This window comes from Carassius carassius, chromosome 28 (genome assembly GCF_963082965.1).
Source record: "Carassius carassius chromosome 28, fCarCar2.1, whole genome shotgun sequence".
Taxonomy (NCBI): Eukaryota; Metazoa; Chordata; class Actinopteri; order Cypriniformes; family Cyprinidae; genus Carassius; species Carassius carassius.
Window position 1 is genome coordinate 19,543,055 of NC_081782.1, and position 20,576 is coordinate 19,563,630.

The 20,576-nt window shown below is 48.3% G+C and overlaps 39 non-coding genes across 39 annotated transcripts; all 39 read right to left on the reverse strand.

Moving 5' to 3' along the window:
- Nucleotides 1–137: 137 nt before the first annotated feature.
- On the reverse strand, nucleotides 138–211 carry trnat-agu (transfer RNA threonine (anticodon AGU)). Its single transcript has one exon. It is a non-coding gene; the product is annotated as a tRNA-Thr (tRNA).
- Nucleotides 212–594: 383 nt separating this feature from the next.
- trnat-ugu (transfer RNA threonine (anticodon UGU)) lies at nucleotides 595–668 on the reverse strand. Its single transcript has one exon. It is a non-coding gene; the product is annotated as a tRNA-Thr (tRNA).
- Nucleotides 669–1,256: 588 nt separating this feature from the next.
- Nucleotides 1,257–1,330, reverse strand: trnat-cgu (transfer RNA threonine (anticodon CGU)). Its single transcript has one exon. It is a non-coding gene; the product is annotated as a tRNA-Thr (tRNA).
- A 477-nt stretch (nucleotides 1,331–1,807) lies between these two features.
- On the reverse strand, nucleotides 1,808–1,881 carry trnaa-agc (transfer RNA alanine (anticodon AGC)). Its single transcript has one exon. It is a non-coding gene; the product is annotated as a tRNA-Ala (tRNA).
- Nucleotides 1,882–1,975: 94 nt separating this feature from the next.
- trnar-ucu (transfer RNA arginine (anticodon UCU)) lies at nucleotides 1,976–2,064 on the reverse strand. Its single transcript is given in 2 exon segments — nucleotides 1,976–2,010; nucleotides 2,028–2,064. It is a non-coding gene; the product is annotated as a tRNA-Arg (tRNA).
- A 171-nt stretch (nucleotides 2,065–2,235) lies between these two features.
- On the reverse strand, nucleotides 2,236–2,309 carry trnat-ugu (transfer RNA threonine (anticodon UGU)). The gene has a single exon. It is a non-coding gene; the product is annotated as a tRNA-Thr (tRNA).
- A 594-nt stretch (nucleotides 2,310–2,903) lies between these two features.
- trnat-cgu (transfer RNA threonine (anticodon CGU)) lies at nucleotides 2,904–2,977 on the reverse strand. Its single transcript has one exon. It is a non-coding gene; the product is annotated as a tRNA-Thr (tRNA).
- Nucleotides 2,978–3,454: 477 nt separating this feature from the next.
- trnat-agu (transfer RNA threonine (anticodon AGU)) lies at nucleotides 3,455–3,528 on the reverse strand. The gene has a single exon. It is a non-coding gene; the product is annotated as a tRNA-Thr (tRNA).
- A 94-nt stretch (nucleotides 3,529–3,622) lies between these two features.
- trnar-ucu (transfer RNA arginine (anticodon UCU)) lies at nucleotides 3,623–3,712 on the reverse strand. Its single transcript is given in 2 exon segments — nucleotides 3,623–3,658; nucleotides 3,676–3,712. It is a non-coding gene; the product is annotated as a tRNA-Arg (tRNA).
- An 844-nt stretch (nucleotides 3,713–4,556) lies between these two features.
- Nucleotides 4,557–4,630, reverse strand: trnat-cgu (transfer RNA threonine (anticodon CGU)). Its single transcript has one exon. It is a non-coding gene; the product is annotated as a tRNA-Thr (tRNA).
- A 478-nt stretch (nucleotides 4,631–5,108) lies between these two features.
- trnat-agu (transfer RNA threonine (anticodon AGU)) lies at nucleotides 5,109–5,182 on the reverse strand. Its single transcript has one exon. It is a non-coding gene; the product is annotated as a tRNA-Thr (tRNA).
- A 114-nt stretch (nucleotides 5,183–5,296) lies between these two features.
- trnar-ucu (transfer RNA arginine (anticodon UCU)) lies at nucleotides 5,297–5,386 on the reverse strand. The gene is given in 2 exon segments: nucleotides 5,297–5,332; nucleotides 5,350–5,386. It is a non-coding gene; the product is annotated as a tRNA-Arg (tRNA).
- An 842-nt stretch (nucleotides 5,387–6,228) lies between these two features.
- trnat-cgu (transfer RNA threonine (anticodon CGU)) lies at nucleotides 6,229–6,302 on the reverse strand. Its single transcript has one exon. It is a non-coding gene; the product is annotated as a tRNA-Thr (tRNA).
- Nucleotides 6,303–6,947: 645 nt separating this feature from the next.
- Nucleotides 6,948–7,037, reverse strand: trnar-ucu (transfer RNA arginine (anticodon UCU)). Its single transcript is given in 2 exon segments — nucleotides 6,948–6,983; nucleotides 7,001–7,037. It is a non-coding gene; the product is annotated as a tRNA-Arg (tRNA).
- Nucleotides 7,038–7,217: 180 nt separating this feature from the next.
- Nucleotides 7,218–7,291, reverse strand: trnat-ugu (transfer RNA threonine (anticodon UGU)). Its single transcript has one exon. It is a non-coding gene; the product is annotated as a tRNA-Thr (tRNA).
- Nucleotides 7,292–7,879: 588 nt separating this feature from the next.
- On the reverse strand, nucleotides 7,880–7,953 carry trnat-cgu (transfer RNA threonine (anticodon CGU)). The gene has a single exon. It is a non-coding gene; the product is annotated as a tRNA-Thr (tRNA).
- A 477-nt stretch (nucleotides 7,954–8,430) lies between these two features.
- On the reverse strand, nucleotides 8,431–8,504 carry trnat-agu (transfer RNA threonine (anticodon AGU)). Its single transcript has one exon. It is a non-coding gene; the product is annotated as a tRNA-Thr (tRNA).
- A 383-nt stretch (nucleotides 8,505–8,887) lies between these two features.
- Nucleotides 8,888–8,961, reverse strand: trnat-ugu (transfer RNA threonine (anticodon UGU)). Its single transcript has one exon. It is a non-coding gene; the product is annotated as a tRNA-Thr (tRNA).
- Nucleotides 8,962–9,549: 588 nt separating this feature from the next.
- Nucleotides 9,550–9,623, reverse strand: trnat-cgu (transfer RNA threonine (anticodon CGU)). The gene has a single exon. It is a non-coding gene; the product is annotated as a tRNA-Thr (tRNA).
- A 477-nt stretch (nucleotides 9,624–10,100) lies between these two features.
- Nucleotides 10,101–10,174, reverse strand: trnaa-agc (transfer RNA alanine (anticodon AGC)). Its single transcript has one exon. It is a non-coding gene; the product is annotated as a tRNA-Ala (tRNA).
- A 94-nt stretch (nucleotides 10,175–10,268) lies between these two features.
- On the reverse strand, nucleotides 10,269–10,357 carry trnar-ucu (transfer RNA arginine (anticodon UCU)). Its single transcript is given in 2 exon segments — nucleotides 10,269–10,303; nucleotides 10,321–10,357. It is a non-coding gene; the product is annotated as a tRNA-Arg (tRNA).
- Nucleotides 10,358–10,528: 171 nt separating this feature from the next.
- trnat-ugu (transfer RNA threonine (anticodon UGU)) lies at nucleotides 10,529–10,602 on the reverse strand. Its single transcript has one exon. It is a non-coding gene; the product is annotated as a tRNA-Thr (tRNA).
- Nucleotides 10,603–11,196: 594 nt separating this feature from the next.
- trnat-cgu (transfer RNA threonine (anticodon CGU)) lies at nucleotides 11,197–11,270 on the reverse strand. The gene has a single exon. It is a non-coding gene; the product is annotated as a tRNA-Thr (tRNA).
- A 477-nt stretch (nucleotides 11,271–11,747) lies between these two features.
- Nucleotides 11,748–11,821, reverse strand: trnat-agu (transfer RNA threonine (anticodon AGU)). The gene has a single exon. It is a non-coding gene; the product is annotated as a tRNA-Thr (tRNA).
- Nucleotides 11,822–11,915: 94 nt separating this feature from the next.
- Nucleotides 11,916–12,005, reverse strand: trnar-ucu (transfer RNA arginine (anticodon UCU)). Its single transcript is given in 2 exon segments — nucleotides 11,916–11,951; nucleotides 11,969–12,005. It is a non-coding gene; the product is annotated as a tRNA-Arg (tRNA).
- An 844-nt stretch (nucleotides 12,006–12,849) lies between these two features.
- On the reverse strand, nucleotides 12,850–12,923 carry trnat-cgu (transfer RNA threonine (anticodon CGU)). Its single transcript has one exon. It is a non-coding gene; the product is annotated as a tRNA-Thr (tRNA).
- A 478-nt stretch (nucleotides 12,924–13,401) lies between these two features.
- On the reverse strand, nucleotides 13,402–13,475 carry trnat-agu (transfer RNA threonine (anticodon AGU)). The gene has a single exon. It is a non-coding gene; the product is annotated as a tRNA-Thr (tRNA).
- A 114-nt stretch (nucleotides 13,476–13,589) lies between these two features.
- Nucleotides 13,590–13,679, reverse strand: trnar-ucu (transfer RNA arginine (anticodon UCU)). Its single transcript is given in 2 exon segments — nucleotides 13,590–13,625; nucleotides 13,643–13,679. It is a non-coding gene; the product is annotated as a tRNA-Arg (tRNA).
- Nucleotides 13,680–15,050: 1,371 nt separating this feature from the next.
- Nucleotides 15,051–15,124, reverse strand: trnat-agu (transfer RNA threonine (anticodon AGU)). The gene has a single exon. It is a non-coding gene; the product is annotated as a tRNA-Thr (tRNA).
- Nucleotides 15,125–15,218: 94 nt separating this feature from the next.
- trnar-ucu (transfer RNA arginine (anticodon UCU)) lies at nucleotides 15,219–15,308 on the reverse strand. Its single transcript is given in 2 exon segments — nucleotides 15,219–15,254; nucleotides 15,272–15,308. It is a non-coding gene; the product is annotated as a tRNA-Arg (tRNA).
- A 180-nt stretch (nucleotides 15,309–15,488) lies between these two features.
- trnat-ugu (transfer RNA threonine (anticodon UGU)) lies at nucleotides 15,489–15,562 on the reverse strand. The gene has a single exon. It is a non-coding gene; the product is annotated as a tRNA-Thr (tRNA).
- A 591-nt stretch (nucleotides 15,563–16,153) lies between these two features.
- On the reverse strand, nucleotides 16,154–16,227 carry trnat-cgu (transfer RNA threonine (anticodon CGU)). The gene has a single exon. It is a non-coding gene; the product is annotated as a tRNA-Thr (tRNA).
- A 477-nt stretch (nucleotides 16,228–16,704) lies between these two features.
- Nucleotides 16,705–16,778, reverse strand: trnat-agu (transfer RNA threonine (anticodon AGU)). The gene has a single exon. It is a non-coding gene; the product is annotated as a tRNA-Thr (tRNA).
- Nucleotides 16,779–16,892: 114 nt separating this feature from the next.
- trnar-ucu (transfer RNA arginine (anticodon UCU)) lies at nucleotides 16,893–16,982 on the reverse strand. Its single transcript is given in 2 exon segments — nucleotides 16,893–16,928; nucleotides 16,946–16,982. It is a non-coding gene; the product is annotated as a tRNA-Arg (tRNA).
- Nucleotides 16,983–17,819: 837 nt separating this feature from the next.
- Nucleotides 17,820–17,893, reverse strand: trnat-cgu (transfer RNA threonine (anticodon CGU)). The gene has a single exon. It is a non-coding gene; the product is annotated as a tRNA-Thr (tRNA).
- Nucleotides 17,894–18,371: 478 nt separating this feature from the next.
- On the reverse strand, nucleotides 18,372–18,445 carry trnat-agu (transfer RNA threonine (anticodon AGU)). Its single transcript has one exon. It is a non-coding gene; the product is annotated as a tRNA-Thr (tRNA).
- Nucleotides 18,446–19,460: 1,015 nt separating this feature from the next.
- trnat-cgu (transfer RNA threonine (anticodon CGU)) lies at nucleotides 19,461–19,534 on the reverse strand. Its single transcript has one exon. It is a non-coding gene; the product is annotated as a tRNA-Thr (tRNA).
- Nucleotides 19,535–20,011: 477 nt separating this feature from the next.
- Nucleotides 20,012–20,085, reverse strand: trnat-agu (transfer RNA threonine (anticodon AGU)). Its single transcript has one exon. It is a non-coding gene; the product is annotated as a tRNA-Thr (tRNA).
- Nucleotides 20,086–20,199: 114 nt separating this feature from the next.
- Nucleotides 20,200–20,289, reverse strand: trnar-ucu (transfer RNA arginine (anticodon UCU)). The gene is given in 2 exon segments: nucleotides 20,200–20,235; nucleotides 20,253–20,289. It is a non-coding gene; the product is annotated as a tRNA-Arg (tRNA).
- Between the last annotated feature and the right edge of the window lie 287 nt (nucleotides 20,290–20,576).

Below are 20,576 nucleotides of genomic sequence, written 5' to 3' on the forward strand. Positions count from 1 at the left end.
ACTCTGGGCAGCATTCTTCGGCAGCATCTGAGGGGTGGTTTGCAAATTAAATTGCATGCTGCTCTAGCACTCCTCTGCACCCCCTTTTTACAGAGAGCAAAACCTCACAGCCCAAGACGGCACTTGATCACCAGCAAAGGCACCGCTGGGATTCGAACCCAGGATCTCCTGTTTACTAGACAGGCGCTTTAACCAACTAAGCCACAGCACCAACTTGCATATACCCAGTAAGAAAGTGAGACTTAGAGTTTTATAACTCTGGAGGGGTGGCCAGAGAGAATATGTGTTTGTTGGCCAAGCGCCATTAACAGAATGCCAAAAGTAATGACTCTGGTGGGACTCGAACCCACAACCTTTGAATGGCCTCATCTGGCAGTCTAGAAGTCCAATCAATATCCTTTGCGCCACAGAGCCATGTGTGGATTTTTCTTTTCCTGGCATGTGCCAGTCCGTTGAATTGAGTTCAGGCATTTGGGGAGTGGGAAGGACAAGATATGTTGGTCTCTCTGCAATTGGTATGTGGTTGGAAAAGTGGAGGATCTGTAAGGGCTTCCTTTCCAAAAAAGAACCCACAGAGCAGAGCCAGCCGTTAAAAGGCACCGCTGGGAATCGAATCCAGGATCTCCTGTTTACAAGACAAGCGCTTTGACCAGCTAAGCCACGGCACCTTGCTGTATTGTTGTCTTGGGTCAGAATTCTTCGGCAGCAGCTGAGGGGTGGTTGTCAAATGAAATCGCATTCTGCTCTGACGCTCCTCTGTACCGCATGATTGCGCAAAGCAAACCACACAACCCAAGGTGGTGTTTGATTACCAGCAAAGACAGTGCTGGGATTTGAATTCAGTATGTCCTATTTACGACACAAGCTTTAACCAACTAAGCCACAGCGCCAACCTGCACACACTCTCCCAGCGAGCGGCACTTAGAGGATTAAAGCATCCAGATAAGAGGCCAACGGCCAGGCTCTGCACAGCTTAAAATAGTTTTTTTGACAACTGATTCGGGGTGGCCAGCTAGCATATGGGTTTGTTGGCCAAGTGCAATTAGTTAACCTTTGAATGGACTCATCTGGCAGTCTAGAAGTCCAGTTTGCTATCTATTGTGCCACAGAGCCTGTCAGCAACTGTTGACCTGTTCAAAAGAGCATCAGCATTATCAGGGTCTGATTTGGAAATGGAATTGCCTGCTGCCTTTGCTATGTCTGTTTGCAGTCCGATCTCAGAAAAGTACATTGTTGAGACACATAAGGGATGCTAAAGGCACCGCTGGGATTTGAACCCAGGATCTCCTGTTTACGAGACAGACGCTTTAACCAACTAAGCCACGGCACCAAGCAGAGCACCCCGATAGTGAGTAAGTTTATCAAAATATCCAGCAGTGAGGACAAAGGTCCACGGGCTGGTCAGCTTATGAGATTTTTCACAACTTTCTGTTGCCCGAGGGCATAAGCGTGCAATTTAATGATAAACGAAAGGCCAGAAGTCACCAATCTGTTTTGACTCAAACCCACAAACTTCATATGGCCTCAAACCGCAGATTAATAGTCCAATGCGCTACACTCAGCGCAACATGCAGTAGCTCCTTCCAGGCTTGCAGCAGTCCTAAATCAAGGATCATTTGTTTGCAAGGCAAGCTCTTTGACCAGCTGAGCCATGCTGCATTGCTGAGATGACTCTGGGCAGCATTCTTCGGCAGCATCTGAGGGGTGGTTCGCAAATTAAATTACATGCTGCTCTAGCACTCCTCTGCACCCCCTTTTTACAGAGAGCAAGACCTCACGGCCCAAGGCAGCACTTGATCACCAGCAAAGGCACCGCTGGGATTCAAACCCAGGATCTCCTGTTTGCTAGACAGGCGCTTTAACCAACTAAGCCACAGCACCAACTTGCATATAATTTGTTTTATAACTCTGGAGGGGTGGCCAGAGAGCATATGTGTTTGTTGGCCAAGCGCCATTAAAAGAATGCCAAAAGTAACGACTCTGGTGGGACTCGACCCACAACCTTTGAATGGCCTCATCTGGCAGTCTAGAAGTCCAATGCGCTATCCATTGCGCCACAGAGCCACGTGTGGAGTTTTTTTTTCCTGTCTTGTGCCAGTCCGTTGAATTGAGTTCAGGCATTTGGGGAGCGGGAAGGACAAGATATGTGGGTCTCTCTGCAATTGGTATGTGGTTGGAAAAGTGGAGGATCTGTAAGGGCTTCCTTTCCAAGAAAGAACAGAGCCACCTGTTAAAAGGCACCGCTGGGAATTGAACCCAGGATCTCCTGTTTACAAGACAAGCGCTTTAACCAGCTAAGCCACGGCGCCTTGCTGTATTGTTGACTTGGGTCAGAATTCTTCAGCATCAGCTGAGGGGTGGTTGACAAATGAAATCACATGCTGCTCTGACGCTCCTCTGTACCGCCTGATTGCGCAAAGCAAAACCACACAACCCAAGGTGGTGTTTGATTACCAGCAAAGACAGTGCTGGGATTTGAATTCAGTATGTCCTATTTACGACACAAGCTTTAACCAACTCAGCCACGGCGCCAACCTGCACACACTCTCCCTGGGAGCGGCACTTAGAGGATTAAAGCATCCAGATAAGAGGCCAACGGCCAGGCTTTGCACAGCCCAAAATGTTTTTTTTTTTTTGACAACTGATTCGGGGTGGCCAGCTAGCCTCTGGGGTTGTTGGCCAATTACCATTAGTTAACCTTTGAATGCCCTCATCTGGCAGTCTAGAAGTCCAGTTTGCTATATATTGTGCCACAGAGCCTGTCAGCAACTGTTGACCTGTTCAAAAGAGCATCAGCATTATCAGGATCTGATTTGGAAATGGAATTGCCTGCTGCCTTTGCTATCCCTGTTTGCAGTCCGATCTCAGAAAAGCACATGCTTGAGGCACACAAGGGATGCTAAAGGCACCGCTGGGATTTGAAGCCAGGATCTCCTGTTTACGAGACACACGCTTTAACCAACTAAGCCACGGCACCAAGCAGAGCACTCCGATAGTGAGTAAGTTTATCAAAATATCCAGCAGTGAGGACAGAGGTCCACGGGCTGGTCAGCTTATGAGATTTTTCACAACTTTCTGTTGCCCGAGGGCATAAGCGTGCAATTTAATGATAAACGAAAGGCAAGAAGTCACCAATCTGTTTTGACTCAAACCCACAAACTTCATATGGCCTCAAACCGCAGATTAATAGTCCAATGCGCTACACTCTGCGCCACATGCAGTAGCTCCTTCCAGGCTTGCAGCAGTCCTAAACCAAGGATCACGTGTTTGCAAGGCAAGCTCTTTTACCAGCTGAGCCATGCTGCATTGCTGAGATGACTCTGGGCAGCATTCTTCGGCAGCATCTGAGGGGTGGTTCGCAAATTAAATTGAATGCTGCTCTAGCACTCCTCTGCACCCCCTTTTTACAGAGACCAAAACCTCACAGCCCAAGGCGGCACTTGATCACCAGCAAAGGCACCGCTGGCATTCGAACCTAGGATCTCCTGTTTACTAGACAGGCGCTTTAACCAACTAAGCCACAGCACCAACTTGCATATTACTTGTTTTATAACTCTGGAGGGGTGGCCAGAGAGCATATGTGTTTGTTGGCCAAGCACCATTAACAGAATGCCAAAAGTAACGACTCTGGTGGGACTCGAACCCACAACCTTTGAATGGCCTCATCTGGCAGTCTAGAAGTCCAATGCGCTATCCATTGCTCCACAGAGCCATGTGTGGAGCTTTTGTTTCCTGGCTTGTCCCAGTCCGTTGAATTGAGTTCTGGCATTTGGGGAGTGGGAAGGACAAGATATGTGGGTCTCTCTGCAATTGGTATGTGGTTGGAAAAGTGGAGGATCTGTAAGGGCTTCCTTTCCAAGAAAGAACCCACAGAGCAGAGCCACCTGTTAAAAGGCACTGCTGGGAATCGAACCCAGGATCTCCTGTTTAAAAGACAAGCACTTTGACCAGCTAAGCCACGGCACCTTGCTGCATTGTTGACTTGGGTCAGAATTCTTCGGCAGCAGCTGAGGGGTGGTTGACAAATGAAATCGCATGCTGCTCTGACGTTCCTCTGTACCGCCTGATTGCGCAAAGCAAAACCACACAACCCAATGTGGTGCTTGATTACCAGCAAAGACAGTGCTGGGATTTAAATTCAGTTTGTCCTATTTACGACACACGCTTTAACCAACTAAGCCACGGCGCAAACCTGCACACACTCTCCCAGGGAGCGGCAGTTAGAGGATTAAAGCATCCAGATAAGAGGCCAACGGCCAGGCTCTGCACAGCCCAAAATGTTTTTTTTTGACAACTGATTCGGGGTGGCCAGCTAGCCTCTGGGATTGTTGGCCAAGTGCCATTATTTAACCTTTGAATGCCCTCATCTGGCAGTCTAGAAGTCCAGTTTGCTATCTATTGTGCCACAGAGCCTGTCAGCAACTGTTGACCTGTTCAAAAGAGCATCAGCATTATCAGGATCTGATTTGGAAATGGAATTGCCTGCTGCCTTTGCTATCCCTGTTTGCAGTCCGATCTCAGAAAAGCACATGCTTGAGGCACACAAGGGATGCTAAAGGCACCGCTGGGATTTGAACCCAGGATCTCCTGTTTACGAGACAGACGCTTTAACCAACTAAGCCGTGGCACCAAGCAGAGCACTGAGAGGGTGAGTAAGTTGATCAAAACATCCAGCGGTGAGGACAAAGGTCCAAGGGCTGGTCAGCTTATGAGATTTTTCACAACTTTCTGTTGCCCGAGGGCATAAGCGTGCAATTTAATGATAAACTTAAGGCCAGAAGTCACAAATCGGTTTTGACTCAAACCCACAAATTTAATATTGCCTCAAACCGCAGACTACTAGTCCAATGCGCTACTCTCTGCGCCACATGCAGTAGCTCCTTCCAGGCTTGCAGCAGTCCTAAATCAAGGATCATTTGTTTGCAAGGCAAGCTCTTTGACCAGTTGAGCCATGCTGCATTGTTGAGATGACTCTGGGCAGCATTCTTCGGCAGCATCTGAGGGCATGATTCGCAAATTAAATTGCATGCTGCTTTAGCACTCCTCTGCACCCCCTTTTTACGGAGAGCAAAACCTCAAAGCCCAAGGAAGCACTTGATCACCAGCAAAGGCACCGCTGGGATTCGAACCCAGGAACTCCTGTTTACTAGACAGGCGCTTTAACCAACTAAGCCACAGCACCAACTTGCATGTACCCAGTAAGAAAGTGAGACTTAGAGTTTTATAACTCTGGAGGGGTGGCCAGAGAGAATATGTGTTTGTTGGCCAAGCGCCATTAACAGAATGCCAAAACTACCGACTCTAGTGGGACTCGAACCCACAACCTTTGAATGCCCTGATCTGGCAGTCTAGAAGTCCAATGCGCTATCCATTAAGCCACAGAGCCATGTGTGGAGCTTTCTTTTCCTGGCTTGTGCCAGTCCGTTGAATTGAGTTCAGGCATTTGGGGAGTGGGAAGGACAAGATATGTGGGTCTCTCTGCAATTGGTATGTGGTTGGAAAAGTGGAGGATCTGTAAGGGCTTCCTTTCCAAAAAAGAACCCACAGAGCAGAGCCACCCGTTAAAAGGCACCGCTGGTAATCAAATCCAGGATCTCCTGTTTACAAGACAAGCGCTTTGACCAGCTAAGCCATGGCACCTTGCTGTATTGTTGTCTTGGGTCAGAATTCTTCGGCAGCAGCTGAGGGGTGGTTGACAAATGAAATCGCATTCTGCTCTAACGCTCCTCTGTACCGCATGATATCGCAAAGCAAACCACACAACCCAAGGTGGTGTTTGATTACCAGCAAAGACAGTGCTGGGATTTGAATTCAGTATGTCCTATTTACGACACAAGCTTTAACCAACTAAGCCACAGCGCCAACCTGCACACACTCTCCCAGTGAGCGGCACTTAGAGGATTAAAGCATCCAGATAAGAGGCCAACGGCCAGGCTCTGCACAGCTTAAAATAGTTTTTTTGACAACTGATTCGGGGTGGCCAGCTAGCCTATGGGTTTGTTGGCCAAGTGCAATTAGTTATCCTTTGAATGGACTCATCTGGCAGTCTAGAAGTCCAGTTTGCTATCTATTGTGCCACAGAGCCTGTCAGCAACTGTTGACCTGTTCAAAAGAGCATCAGCATTATCAGGGTCTGATTTGGAAATGGAATTGCCTGCTGCCTTTGCTATCTCTGTTTGCAGTCCGATCTCAGAAAAGAACATGCTTGAGGCACACAAGGGATGCTAAAGGCACCGCTGGGATTTGAACCCAGGATCTCCTGTTTACGAGACAGACGCTTTAACCAACTAAGCCACGGCACCAAGCAGAACTCTGGGAGGGTGAGTAAGTTGATCAAAACACCCAGCGGTGAGGACAAAGCTCCAAGGGCTGGTCAGCTTATAAGATTTTTCACAATTTTCTGTTGCCCGAGGGCATAAGCGGGCAATTTAATGATAAACGAAAGGCCAGAAGTCACCAATCTGTTTTGACTCAAACCCACAAATTTAATATTGCCTCAAACCGCAGACTACTAGTCCAGTGCGCTACTCTCTGCGCCACATGCAGTAGCTCCTTCCAGGCTTGCAGCAGTCCTAAACCAAGGATCACGTGTTTGCAAGGCAAGCTCTTTGACCAGCTGAGCCATGCTGCATTGCTGAGATGACTCTGGGCAGCATTCTTCGACAGCATCTGAGGGGTGGTTCGCAAATTAAATTGCATGCTGCTCTAGCACTCCTCTGCACCCCCTTTTTACAGAGACCAAAACCTCACAGCCCAAGGCGGCACTTGATCACCAGCAAAGGCACCGCTGGCATTCGAACCCAGGATCTTCTGTTTACTAGACAGGCGCTTTAACCAACCAAGTCACAGCACCAACTTGCATATTACTTGTTTTATAACTCTGGAGGGGTGGCCAGAGAGCATATGTGTTTGTTGGCCAAGCGCCATTAATGGAATGCCAAAAGTAACGACTCTGGTGGGACTCGAACCCACAACCTTTGAATGGCCTCATCTGGCAGTCTAGAAGTCCAATGCACTATCCATTGCGCCACAGAGCCATGTGTGGAGCTTTTTTTTCCTGGCTTGTCCCAGTCCGTTGAATTGAGTTCTGGCATTTGGGGAGCGGGAAGGACAAGATATGTGGGTCTCTCTGCAATTGGTATGTGGTTGGAAAAGTGGAGGATCTGTAAGGGCTTCCTTTCCAAGAAAGAACCCACAGAGCAGAGCCACCTGTTAAAAGGCACTGCTGGGAATCGAACCCAGGATCTCCTGTTTACAAGACAAGCGCTTTGACCAGCTAAGCCACGGCGCCTTGCTGTATTGTTGACTTGGGTCAGAATTCTTCGGCAGCAGCTGAGGGGTGGTTGACAAATGAAATCGCATGCTGCTCTGACGCTCCTCTGTACCGCCTGATTGCGCAAAGCAAACCACACAACCCAAGGTGGTGTTTGATTACCAGCAAAGACAGTGCTGGGATTTGAATTCAGTATGTCCTATTTACGACACAAGCTTTAACCAGCTAAGCCACAGCGCCAACCTGCACACACTCTCCCAGCGAGCGGCACTTAGAGGATTAAAGCATCCAGATAAGAGGCCAACGGCCAGGCTCTGCACAGCCTAAAATAGTTTTTTTGACAACTGATTCGGGGTGGCCAGCTAGCCTATGGGTTTGTTGGCCAAGTGCCATTAGTTAACCTTTGAATGGACTCATCTGGCAGTCTAGAAGTCCAGTTTGCTATCTATTGTGCAACAGAGCCTGTCAGCAACTGTTAACCTGTTCAAAAGAGCATCAGCATTGTCAGGATCTGATTTGGAAATGGAATTGCCTGCTGCCTTTGCTATCCCTGTTTGCAGTCCGATCTCAGAAAAGCACATGCTTGAGGCACACAAGGGATTCTAAAGGCACCGCTGGGATTTGAACCCAGGATCTCCTGTTTACGAGACAGACGCTTTAACCAACTAAGCCACGGCACCAAGCAGAGCACTGAGAGGGTGAGTAAGTTGATCAAAACATCCAGCGGTGAGGACAAAGGTCCAAGGGCTGGTCAGCTTATGAGATTTTTCACAACTTTCTGTTGCCCGAGGGCATAAGCGTGCAATTTAATGATAAACGAAAGGCCAGAAGTCACCAATCTGTTTTGACTCAAACCCACAAACTTCATATGGCGTCAAGCCGCAGACTAATGGTAAATTGCACTACACTCTGCGCCACATGCAGTAGCTCCTTCCAGGCTTGTAGCAGTCCTAAACCAAGGATCACGTGTTTGCAAGGCAAGCTCTTTGACCAGCTGAGCCATGCTGCATTGCTGAGATGACTCTGGGCAGCATTCTTCGGCAGCATCTGAGGGGTGGTTTGCAAATTAAATTGCATGCTGCTCTAGCACTCCTCTGCACCCCCTTTTTACAGAGAGCAAAACCTCACAGCCCAAGACGGCACTTGATCACCAGCAAAGGCACCGCTGGGATTCGAACCCAGGATCTCCTGTTTACTAGACAGGCGCTTTAACCAACTAAGCCACAGCACCAACTTGCATATACCCAGTAAGAAAGTGAGACTTAGAGTTTTATAACTCTGGAGGGGTGGCCAGAGAGAATATGTGTTTGTTGGCCAAGCGCCATTAACAGAATGCCAAAAGTAATGACTCTGGTGGGACTCGAACCCACAACCTTTGAATGGCCTCATCTGGCAGTCTAGAAGTCCAATCAATATCCTTTGCGCCACAGAGCCATGTGTGGATTTTTCTTTTCCTGGCATGTGCCAGTCCGTTGAATTGAGTTCAGGCATTTGGGGAGTGGGAAGGACAAGATATGTTGGTCTCTCTGCAATTGGTATGTGGTTGGAAAAGTGGAGGATCCGTAAGGGCTTCCTTTCCAAAAAAGAACCCACAGAGCAGAGCCAGCCGTTAAAAGGCACCGCTGGGAATCGAATCCAGGATCTCCTGTTTACAAGACAAGCGCTTTGACCAGCTAAGCCACGGCACCTTGCTGTATTGTTGTCTTGGGTCAGAATTCTTCGGCAGCAGCTGAGGGGTGGTTGTCAAATGAAATCGCATTCTGCTCTGACGCTCCTCTGTACCGCATGATTGCGCAAAGCAAACCACACAACCCAAGGTGGTGTTTGATTACCAGCAAAGACAGTGCTGGGATTTGAATTCAGTATGTCCTATTTACGACACAAGCTTTAACCAACTAAGCCACAGCGCCAACCTGCACACACTCTCCCAGCGAGCGGCACTTAGAGGATTAAAGCATCCAGATAAGAGGCCAACGGCCAGGCTCTGCACAGCTTAAAATAGTTTTTTTGACAACTGATTCGGGGTGGCCAGCTAGCATATGGGTTTGTTGGCCAAGTGCAATTAGTTAACCTTTGAATGGACTCATCTGGCAGTCTAGAAGTCCAGTTTGCTATCTATTGTGCCACAGAGCCTGTCAGCAACTGTTGACCTGTTCAAAAGAGCATCAGCATTATCAGGGTCTGATTTGGAAATGGAATTGCCTGCTGCCTTTGCTATGTCTGTTTGCAGTCCGATCTCAGAAAAGTACATTGTTGAGACACATAAGGGATGCTAAAGGCACCGCTGGGATTTGAACCCAGGATCTCCTGTTTACGAGACAGACGCTTTAACCAACTAAGCCACGGCACCAAGCAGAGCACCCCGATAGTGAGTAAGTTTATCAAAATATCCAGCAGTGAGGACAAAGGTCCACGGGCTGGTCAGCTTATGAGATTTTTCACAACTTTCTGTTGCCCGAGGGCATAAGCGTGCAATTTAATGATAAACGAAAGGCCAGAAGTCACCAATCTGTTTTGACTCAAACCCACAAACTTCATATGGCCTCAAACCGCAGATTAATAGTCCAATGCGCTACACTCAGCGCAACATGCAGTAGCTCCTTCCAGGCTTGCAGCAGTCCTAAATCAAGGATCATTTGTTTGCAAGGCAAGCTCTTTGACCAGCTGAGCCATGCTGCATTGCTGAGATGACTCTGGGCAGCATTCTTCGGCAGCATCTGAGGGGTGGTTCGCAAATTAAATTACATGCTGCTCTAGCACTCCTCTGCACCCCCTTTTTACAGAGAGCAAGACCTCACGGCCCAAGGCAGCACTTGATCACCAGCAAAGGCACCACTGGGATTCAAACCCAGGATCTCCTGTTTGCTAGACAGGCGCTTTAACCAACTAAGCCACAGCACCAACTTGCATATAATTTGTTTTATAACTCTGGAGGGGTGGCCAGAGAGCATATGTGTTTGTTGGCCAAGCGCCATTAAAAGAATGCCAAAAGTAACGACTCTGGTGGGACTCGACCCACAACCTTTGAATGGCCTCATCTGGCAGTCTAGAAGTCCAATGCGCTATCCATTGCGCCACAGAGCCACGTGTGGAGTTTTTTTTTCCTGTCTTGTGCCAGTCCGTTGAATTGAGTTCAGGCATTTGGGGAGCGGGAAGGACAAGATATGTGGGTCTCTCTGCAATTGGTATGTGGTTGGAAAAGTGGAGGATCTGTAAGGGCTTCCTTTCCAAGAAAGAACAGAGCCACCTGTTAAAAGGCACCGCTGGGAATTGAACCCAGGATCTCCTGTTTACAAGACAAGCGCTTTAACCAGCTAAGCCACGGCGCCTTGCTGTATTGTTGACTTGGGTCAGAATTCTTCAGCATCAGCTGAGGGGTGGTTGACAAATGAAATCACATGCTGCTCTGACGCTCCTCTGTACCGCCTGATTGCGCAAAGCAAAACCACACAACCCAAGGTGGTGTTTGATTACCAGCAAAGACAGTGCTGGGATTTGAATTCAGTATGTCCTATTTACGACACAAGCTTTAACCAACTCAGCCACGGCGCCAACCTGCACACACTCTCCCTGGGAGCGGCACTTAGAGGATTAAAGCATCCAGATAAGAGGCCAACGGCCAGGCTTTGCACAGCCCAAAATGTTTTTTTTTTTTTGACAACTGATTCGGGGTGGCCAGCTAGCCTCTGGGGTTGTTGGCCAATTACCATTAGTTAACCTTTGAATGCCCTCATCTGGCAGTCTAGAAGTCCAGTTTGCTATATATTGTGCCACAGAGCCTGTCAGCAACTGTTGACCTGTTCAAAAGAGCATCAGCATTATCAGGATCTGATTTGGAAATGGAATTGCCTGCTGCCTTTGCTATCCCTGTTTGCAGTCCGATCTCAGAAAAGCACATGCTTGAGGCACACAAGGGATGCTAAAGGCACCGCTGGGATTTGAAGCCAGGATCTCCTGTTTACGAGACACACGCTTTAACCAACTAAGCCACGGCACCAAGCAGAGCACTCCGATAGTGAGTAAGTTTATCAAAATATCCAGCAGTGAGGACAGAGGTCCACGGGCTGGTCAGCTTATGAGATTTTTCACAACTTTCTGTTGCCCGAGGGCATAAGCGTGCAATTTAATGATAAACGAAAGGCAAGAAGTCACCAATCTGTTTTGACTCAAACCCACAAACTTCATATGGCCTCAAACCGCAGATTAATAGTCCAATGCGCTACACTCTGCGCCACATGCAGTAGCTCCTTCCAGGCTTGCAGCAGTCCTAAACCAAGGATCACGTGTTTGCAAGGCAAGCTCTTTTACCAGCTGAGCCATGCTGCATTGCTGAGATGACTCTGGGCAGCATTCTTCGGCAGCATCTGAGGGGTGGTTCGCAAATTAAATTGAATGCTGCTCTAGCACTCCTCTGCACCCCCTTTTTACAGAGACCAAAACCTCACAGCCCAAGGCGGCACTTGATCACCAGCAAAGGCACCGCTGGCATTCGAACCTAGGATCTCCTGTTTACTAGACAGGCGCTTTAACCAACTAAGCCACAGCACCAACTTGCATATTACTTGTTTTATAACTCTGGAGGGGTGGCCAGAGAGCATATGTGTTTGTTGGCCAAGCACCATTAACAGAATGCCAAAAGTAACGACTCTGGTGGGACTCGAACCCACAACCTTTGAATGGCCTCATCTGGCAGTCTAGAAGTCCAATGCGCTATCCATTGCTCCACAGAGCCATGTGTGGAGCTTTTGTTTCCTGGCTTGTCCCAGTCCGTTGAATTGAGTTCTGGCATTTGGGGAGTGGGAAGGACAAGATATGTGGGTCTCTCTGCAATTGGTATGTGGTTGGAAAAGTGGAGGATCTGTAAGGGCTTCCTTTCCAAGAAAGAACCCACAGAGCAGAGCCACCTGTTAAAAGGCACTGCTGGGAATCGAACCCAGGATCTCCTGTTTAAAAGACAAGCACTTTGACCAGCTAAGCCACGGCACCTTGCTGCATTGTTGACTTGGGTCAGAATTCTTCGGCAGCAGCTGAGGGGTGGTTGACAAATGAAATCGCATGCTGCTCTGACGTTCCTCTGTACCGCCTGATTGCGCAAAGCAAAACCACACAACCCAATGTGGTGCTTGATTACCAGCAAAGACAGTGCTGGGATTTAAATTCAGTTTGTCCTATTTACGACACACGCTTTAACCAACTAAGCCACGGCGCAAACCTGCACACACTCTCCCAGGGAGCGGCAGTTAGAGGATTAAAGCATCCAGATAAGAGGCCAACGGCCAGGCTCTGCACAGCCCAAAATGTTTTTTTTTGACAACTGATTCGGGGTGGCCAGCTAGCCTCTGGGATTGTTGGCCAAGTGCCATTATTTAACCTTTGAATGCCCTCATCTGGCAGTCTAGAAGTCCAGTTTGCTATCTATTGTGCCACAGAGCCTGTCAGCAACTGTTGACCTGTTCAAAAGAGCATCAGCATTATCAGGATCTGATTTGGAAATGGAATTGCCTGCTGCCTTTGCTATCCCTGTTTGCAGTCCGATCTCAGAAAAGCACATGCTTGAGGCACACAAGGGATGCTAAAGGCACCGCTGGGATTTGAACCCAGGATCTCCTGTTTACGAGACAGACGCTTTAACCAACTAAGCCGTGGCACCAAGCAGAGCACTGAGAGGGTGAGTAAGTTGATCAAAACATCCAGCGGTGAGGACAAAGGTCCAAGGGCTGGTCAGCTTATGAGATTTTTCACAACTTTCTGTTGCCCGAGGGCATAAGCGTGCAATTTAATGATAAACTTAAGGCCAGAAGTCACAAATCGGTTTTGACTCAAACCCACAAATTTAATATTGCCTCAAACCGCAGACTACTAGTCCAATGCGCTACTCTCTGCGCCACATGCAGTAGCTCCTTCCAGGCTTGCAGCAGTCCTAAATCAAGGATCATTTGTTTGCAAGGCAAGCTCTTTGACCAGTTGAGCCATGCTGCATTGTTGAGATGACTCTGGGCAGCATTCTTCGGCAGCATCTGAGGGCATGATTCGCAAATTAAATTGCATGCTGCTTTAGCACTCCTCTGCACCCCCTTTTTACGGAGAGCAAAACCTCAAAGCCCAAGGAAGCACTTGATCACCAGCAAAGGCACCGCTGGGATTCGAACCCAGGAACTCCTGTTTACTAGACAGGCGCTTTAACCAACTAAGCCACAGCACCAACTTGCATGTACCCAGTAAGAAAGTGAGACTTAGAGTTTTATAACTCTGGAGGGGTGGCCAGAGAGAATATGTGTTTGTTGGCCAAGCGCCATTAACAGAATGCCAAAACTACCGACTCTAGTGGGACTCGAACCCACAACCTTTGAATGCCCTGATCTGGCAGTCTAGAAGTCCAATGCGCTATCCATTAAGCCACAGAGCCATGTGTGGAGCTTTCTTTTCCTGGCTTGTGCCAGTCCGTTGAATTGAGTTCAGGCATTTGGGGAGTGGGAAGGACAAGATATGTGGGTCTCTCTGCAATTGGTATGTGGTTGGAAAAGTGGAGGATCTGTAAGGGCTTCCTTTCCAAAAAAGAACCCACAGAGCAGAGCCACCCGTTAAAAGGCACCGCTGGTAATCAAATCCAGGATCTCCTGTTTACAAGACAAGCGCTTTTAACAAGCTAAGCCATGGCACCTTGCTGTATTGTTGTCTTGGGTCAGAATTCTTCGGCAGCAGCTGAGGGGTGGTTGACAAATGAAATCGCATTCTGCTCTGACGCTCCTCTGTACCGCATGATTGCGCAAAGCAAACCACACAACCCAAGGTGGTGTTTGATTACCAGCAAAGACAGTGTTGGGATTTAAATTCAGTATGTCCTATTTACGACACAAGCTTTAACCAACTAAGCCACGGCGCCAACCTGCACACACTCTCCCAGGGAGCGGCACTTAGAGGATTAAAGCATTCAGATTTTGTTCAGATTTGTTTTTTTTGACAACTGATTCGGGGTGGCCAGCTAGCCTCTGGGATTGTTGGCCAAATGCCATTAGTTAACCTTTGAATGCCCTCATCTGGCAGTCTAGAAGTCCAGTTTGCTATCTATTGTGCCACAGAGCCTGTCAGCAACTGTTGACCTGTTCAAAAGAGCATCAGCATTATCAGGATCTGATTTGGAAATGGAATTGCCTGCTGCCTTTGCTATCCCTGTTTGCAGTCCGATCTCAGAAAAGCACATGCTTGAGGCACACAAGGGATGCTAAAGGCACCGCTGGGATTTGAAGCCAGGATCTCCTGTTTACGAGACACACGCTTTAACCAGCTAAGCCACGGCATCAAGCAGAGCACCCAGATAGTGAGTAAGTTTATCAAAATATCCAGCAGTGAGGACAAAGGTCCACGGGCTGGTCAGCTTATGAGATTTTTCACAACTTTCTGTTGCCCGAGGGCATAAGCGTGCAATTTAATGATAAACGAAAGGCAAGAAGTCACCAATCTGTTTTGACTCAAACCCACAAACTTCATATGGCCTCAAACCGTAGATTAATAGTCCAATGCGCTACACTCTGCGCCACATGCAGTAGCTCCTTCCAGGCTTGCAGCAGTCCTAAACCAAGGATCACGTATTTGCAAGGCAAGCTCTTTGACCAGCTAAACCATGCTGCAATGCTGAGATGACTCTGGGCAGCATTCTTCGGCAGCATCTGAGGGGTGGTTCGCAAATTAAATTGCATGCTGCTCTAGCACTCCTCTGCACCCCCTTTTTACAGAGACCAAAACCTCACTGCCCAAGGGAGCACTTGATCACCAGCAAAGGCACCGCTGGCATTCGAACCCAGGAGCTCTTGTTTACTAGACAGGCGCTTTAACCAACTAAGCCACAGCACCAACTTGCATATTACTTGTTTTATAACTCTGGAGGGGTGGCCAGAGAGCATATGTGTTTGTTGGCCAAGCGCCATTAACAGAATGCCAAAAGTAACGACTCTGGTGGGACTCGAACCCACAACCTTTGAATGGCCTCATCTGGCAGTCTAGAAGTCCAATGCGCTATCCATTGTGCCACAGAGCCATGTGTGGAGCTTTATTTTCCTGGCTTGTCCCAGTCCGTTGAATTGAGTTCTGGCATTTGGGGAGCGGGAAGGACAAGATATGTGGGTCTCTCTGCAATTGGTATGTGGTTGGAAAAGTGGAGGATCTGTAAGGGCTTCCTTTCCAAGAAAGAACCCACAGAGCAGAGCCACCTGTTAAAAGGCACTGCTGGGAATCGAACCCAGGATCTCCTGTTTACAAGACAAGCGCTTTGACCAGCTAAGCCACGTCACCTTTCTGCATTGTTGACTTGGGTCAGAATTCTTCGGCAGCAGCTGAGGGGTGGTTGACAAATGAAATCGCATGCTGCTCTGATGCTCCACTGTACCGCCTGATTGCGCAAAGCAAAACCACACAACCCAAGGTGGTGTTTGATTACCAGCAAAGACAGTGCTGGGATTTGAATTCAGTATGTCCTATTTACGACACAAGCTTTAACCAACTAAGCCACGGCGCCAACCTGCACACACTCTCCCAGGGAGCGGCACTTAGAGGATTAAAGCATCCAGATAAGAGGCCAACGGCCAGGCTTTGCACAGCCCAAAATGTTTTTTTTTTGACAACTGATTTGGGGTGGCCAGCTAGCCTATGGGTTTGTTGGCCAAGTGCCATTAGTTAACCTTTGAATGGACTCATCTGGCAGTCTAGAAGTCCAGTTTGCTATCTATTGTGCAACAGAGCCTGTGAGCAACTGTTAACCTGTTCAAAAGAGCATCAGCATTATCAGGATCTGATTTGGAAATGGAATTGCCTGCTGCCTTTGCTATCCCTGTTTGCAGTCCGATATCAGAAAAGCACATGCTTGAGGCACACAAGGGATGCTAAAGGCACCGCTGGGATTTGAACCCAGGATCTCCTGTTTACGAGACAGACGCTTTAACCAACTAAGCCACGTCACCAAGCAGAGCACTGAGAGGGTGAGTAAGTTGATCAAAACATCCAGCGGTGAGGACAAAGGTCCAAGGGCTGGTCAGCTTATGATATTTTTCACAACTTTCTGTTGCCCGAGGGCATAAGCGTGCAATTTAATGATAAACGAAAGGCCAGAAGTCACCAATCTGTTTTGACTCAAACCCACAAACTTCATATGGCGTCAAGCCGCAGACTAATAGTCCAATGCACTACACTCTGCGCCACATGCAGTAGCTCCTTCCAGGCTTGCAGCAGTCCTAAACCAAGGATCACGTGTTTGCAAGGCAAGCTCTTTGACCAGCTGAGCCATGCTGCATTGCTGAGATGACTCTGGGCAGCATTCTTCAGCAGCATCTGAGGGGTGGTTTGCAAAGTAAATTGCATGCTGCTCTAGCACTCCTCTGCACCCCCTTTTTACAGAGAGCAAAACCTCACAGCCCAAGGCGGCACTTGATCACCAGCAAAGGCACCGCTGGGATTCGAACCCAGGATCTCCTGTTTACTAGACAGGCGCTTTAACCAACTAAGCCACAGCACCAACTTGCATGTACCCAGTAAGAAAGTGAGACTTAGAGTTTTATAACTCTGGAGGGGTGGCCAGAGAGAATATGTGTTTGTTGGCCAAGCGCCATTAACAGAATGCCAAAAGTAATGACTCTGGTGGGACTCGAACCCACAACCTTTGAATGGCCTCATCTGGCAGTCTAGAAGTCCAATGCGCTATCCATTGCGCCATAGAGCCATGTGTGGAGCTTTCTTTTCCTGGCTTGTGCCAGTCCGTTGAATTGAGTTCAGGCATTTGGAGAGTGGGAAGGACAAGATATGTGGGTCTCTCTGCAATTGGTATGTGGTTGGAAAAGTGGAGGATCTGTAAGGGCTTCCTTTCCAAAAAACAACCCGCAGAGCCACCCGTTAAAAGGCACCACTGGGAATCGAATCCAGGATCTCCTCTTTACAAGACAAGCGCTTTGACCAGCTAAGCCACGGCACCTTGCTGTATTGTTGTCTTGGGTCAGAATTCTTCGGCAGCAGCTGAGGGGTGGTTGACAAATGAAATCGCATTCTGCTCTGACGCTCCTCTGTACCGCATGATTGCGCAAAGCAAACCACACAACCCAAGGTGGTGTTTGATTACCAGCAAAGACAGTGCTGGGATTTGAATTCAGTATGTCCTATTTACGACACAAGCTTTAACCAACTAAGCCACAGCGCCAACCTGCACACACTCTCCCAGCGAGCGGCACTTAGAGGATTAAAGCATCCAGATAAGAGGCCAACGGCCAGGCTCTGCACAGCTTAAAATAGTTTTTTTGACAACTGATTCGGGGTGGCCAGCTAGCCTATGGGTTTGTTGGCCAAGTGCAATTAGTTAACCTTTGAATGGACTCATCTGGCAGTCTAGAAGTCCAGTTTGCTATCTATTGTGCCACAGAGCCTGTCAGCAACTGTTGACCTGTTCAAAAGAGCATCAGCATTATCAGGGTCTGATTTGGAAATGGAATTGCCTGCTGCCTTTGCTATCTCTGTTTGCAGTCCGATCTCAGAAAAGAACATGCTTGAGGCACACAAGGGATGCTAAAGGCACCGCTGGGATTTGAACAAAGGATCTCCTGTTTACGAGACAGACGCTTTAACCAACTAAGCCACGGCACCAAGCAGCGCACCCCGATAGTGAGTAAGTTTATCAAAATATCCAGCAGTGAGGACAAAGGTCCACGGGCTGGTCAGCTTATGAGATTTTTCACAACTTTCTGTTGCCCGAGGGCATAAGCGTGCAATTTAATGATAAACGAAAGGCCAGAAGTCACCAATCTGTTTTGACTCAAACCCACAAACTTCATATGGCCTCAAACCGCAGATTAATAGTCCAATGCGCTACACTCAGCGCAACATGCAGTAGCTCCTTCCAGGCTTGCAGCAGTCCTAAACCAAGGATCACGTGTTTTTTAAGGCAAGCTCTTTGACCAGCTGAGCCATGCTGCATTGCTGAGATGACTCTGGGCAGCATTCTTCGCCAGCATCTGAGGGGTGGTTCGCAAATTAAATTACATGCTGCTCTAGCACTCCTCTGCACCCCCTTTTTACAGAGAGCAAAACCTCACGGGCCAAGGCGGCACTTAATCACCAGCAAAGGCACCGCTGGTATTCGAACCCAGGATCTCCTGTTTACTAGACAGGCGCTTTAACCAACTAGGCCACAGCACCAACTTGCATATAATTTGTTTTATAACTCTGGAGGGGTGGCCAGAGAGCATATGTGTTTGTTGGCCAAGCGCCATTAAAAGAATGCCAAAAGTAACGACTCTGGTGGGACTCAAACCCACAATGAATGGCCTCATCTGGCAGTCTAGAAGTCCAATGCGCTATCCATTGCGCCACAGAGCCATGTGTGGAGCTTTTTTTTCCTGTCTTGTGCCAGTCCGTTGAATTGAGTTCAGGCATTTGGGGAGCGGGAAGGACAAGATATGTGGGTCTCTCTGCAATTGGTATGTGGTTGGAAAAGTGGAGGATCTGTAAGGGCTTCCTTTCCAAGAAAGAACAGAGCCACCTGTTAAAAGGCACCGCTGGAATTGAACCCACGATCTCCTGTTTACAAGACAAGCGCTTTGACCAGCTAAGCCACGGCGCCTTGCTGTTTTGTTGACTTGGGTCAGAATTCTTCGGCAGCAGCTGAGGGGTGGTTGACAAATGAAATCACATGCTGCTCTGACGCTCCTCTGTACCGCCTGATTGCGCAAAGCAAAACCACACAACCCAAGGTGGTGTTTGATTACCAGCAAAGACAGTGCTGGGATTTGAATTCAGTATGTCCTCTTTACGACACAAGCTTTAACCAACTAAGCCACAGCGCCAACCTGCACACACTCTCCCAGCGAGCGGCACTTAGAGGATTAAAGCATCCAGATAAGAGGCCAACGGCCAGGCTTTGCACAGCCCAAAATGTTTTTTTTTTGACAACTGATTTGGGGTGGCCAGCTAGCCTATGGGTTTGTTGGCCAAGTGCCATTAGTTAACCTTTGAATGGACTCATCTGGCAGTCTAGAAGTCCAGTTTGCTATCTATTGTGCAACAGAGCCTGTGAGCAACTGTTAACCTGTTCAAAAGAGCATCAGCATTATCAGGATCTGATTTGGAAATGGAATTGCCTGCTGCCTTTGCTATCCCTGTTTGCAGTCCGATATCAGAAAAGCACATGCTTGAGGCACACAAGGGATGCTAAAGGCACCGCTGGGATTTGAACCCAGGATCTCCTGTTTACGAGACAGACGCTTTAACCAACTAAGCCACGTCACCAAGCAGAGCACTGAGAGGGTGAGTAAGTTGATCAAAACATCCAGCGGTGAGGACAAAGGTCCAAGGGCTGGTCAGCTTATGAGATTTTTCACAACTTTCTGTTGCCCGAGGGCATAAGCGTGCAATTTAATGATAAACGAAAGGCCAGAAGTCACCAATCTGTTTTGACTCAAACCCACAAACTTCATATGGCGTCAAGCCGCAGACTAATAGTCCAATGCACTACACTCTGCGCCACATGCAGTAGCTCCTTCCAGGCTTGCAGCAGTCCTAAACCAAGGATCACGTGTTTGCAAGGCAAGCTCTTTGACCAGCTGAGCCATGCTGCATTGCTGAGATGACTCTGGGCAGCATTCTTCAGCAGCATCTGAGGGGTGGTTTGCAAAGTAAATTGCATGCTGCTCTAGCACTCCTCTGCACCCCCTTTTTACAGAGAGCAAAACCTCACAGCCCAAGGCGGCACTTGATCACCAGCAAAGGCACCGCTGGGATTCGAACCCAGGATCTCCTGTTTACTAGACAGGCGCTTTAACCAACTAAGCCACAGCACCAACTTGCATGTACCCAGTAAGAAAGTGAGACTTAGAGTTTTATAACTCTGGAGGGGTGGCCAGAGAGAATATGTGTTTGTTGGCCAAGCGCCATTAACAGAATGCCAAAAGTAATGACTCTGGTGGGACTCGAACCCACAACCTTTGAATGGCCTCATCTGGCAGTCTAGAAGTCCAATGCGCTATCCATTGCGCCATAGAGCCATGTGTGGAGCTTTCTTTTCCTGGCTTGTGCCAGTCCGTTGAATTGAGTTCAGGCATTTGGAGAGTGGGAAGGACAAGATATGTGGGTCTCTCTGCAATTGGTATGTGGTTGGAAAAGTGGAGGATCTGTAAGGGCTTCCTTTCCAAAAAACAACCCGCAGAGCCACCCGTTAAAAGGCACCACTGGGAATCGAATCCAGGATCTCCTCTTTACAAGACAAGCGCTTTGACCAGCTAAGCCACGGCACCTTGCTGTATTGTTGTCTTGGGTCAGAATTCTTCGGCAG